Genomic DNA, 1,449 nt, shown 5'->3' with positions numbered 1-1,449 from the left:
TATATATATATATATATATATATGAGACCTTGCCCTAATTGCTGAGTCACTATCAGAACAAGTGAAGAAGTTTCAGGTGTGGAAGCAAGGATTAGAATCGAAGGGCCTTAGAGTCAACCTAGCTAAAACCAAAGTCCTAATAAGTAGGAAGGTAGACAAAACACAAACCCCTTCAGGTAGATGGCCCTGGTGGATCTGTAGAATAGGCGTAGGTAGAAACTTCATAAGATGTACCCAGTGTAAGCTATGGACACATAAGAGGTGCAGCAATATCAAAGGAAGGCTAACTAGCAAGATAGTTTTTGTATGTGGCAGATGCTCAGGAACAATAAATACTGAAAATGTGCAGAAAACACATTCCAGGGAGAAAAACTAGACATAGTTGATAGCTTCCACAATCTAGGTGACCAAGTTAGTAGTGGGGGAGGGTGCACTGAAAGTGTAACTGCTAAAATAAGAACAGCCTGGGCAAAGTTTAGAGAGCTCTTACCTCTCATGGTGACAAAGGGCCTCTCACTCAGAGTAAAAGGCAGACTGTATGACGCATGTGTACGAACAGCCATGCTACATGGCAGTGAAACATGGGCCGTGACTGTAGAGGACATGCGTAAGCTCACAAGAAACGAAGCCAGTATGCTCCAATGGATGTGTAATGTCAGTGTGCATACTTCACAGAGTGTAAGTACCTTAAGAGAAAAGTTAGACCTAAGAAGCATCAGTTGTGGTGTGTAGGAGAGACGATTGCGCTGGTATGGACATGTGGCAAGAATGAATGAGGATAGCTGTGTGAAAAAGTGCCACACCCTAGCAGTTGAGGGAACCTGTGGAAGAGTTAGATGCAGGAAGACCTGGGATGAGGTGGTGAAGCACGACTTTCAAATTTTAGGCCTCACCGAAGCAATGACCAGTGACCGAGACCTTTGGAAATATGCAGTACGTGAAAGGACCCGGCAAAGCAAGTGAGAGCATAATCTGTGACTTCTGCCAGAAGTGTAGCCAGCTCACTTATTCGTATCTTTAGTTCATTGGACACTAAAACTCTGCTTGCGAAGACCTGTTGAGGCAAGTGAATTTGCAATTTGAAATTTGAAATCTGAAATCTGAAATCGAAATCGTACCGAATCCGATGACTGGTACCCATGCCAACCTCTCCTTCATTGGACACTAAACTCTACTTGCGAAGACCTGTTGGGGCAAGTGAAATCGAAATCGTAATTGAACCATACTCGATGACTGGCACCTGCGCCAGTGGAGCACTAACAGCACTGTCCGAGTGTGTTCATTGCCAGAGAAGCTGTCTGGCTCCCGTGCTAGTGGCCCGTAAACAGCACCATTTGAGTGGAATCGTTACCAGCGTCGCCCTCTAGCTCTTGTGCTGGTGGCACGTTAGAAAATCATTCGAGCGAGGTCGTTGCCAGTGCCACTGGACTGGCTCCCGTGCAGGTGGCC

Source organism: Octopus bimaculoides, chromosome 7 (genome assembly GCF_001194135.2).
Source record: "Octopus bimaculoides isolate UCB-OBI-ISO-001 chromosome 7, ASM119413v2, whole genome shotgun sequence".
NCBI classification, from domain to species: domain Eukaryota; kingdom Metazoa; phylum Mollusca; class Cephalopoda; order Octopoda; family Octopodidae; genus Octopus; species Octopus bimaculoides.
Note: the sequence above shows the minus strand (reverse complement) of the source record.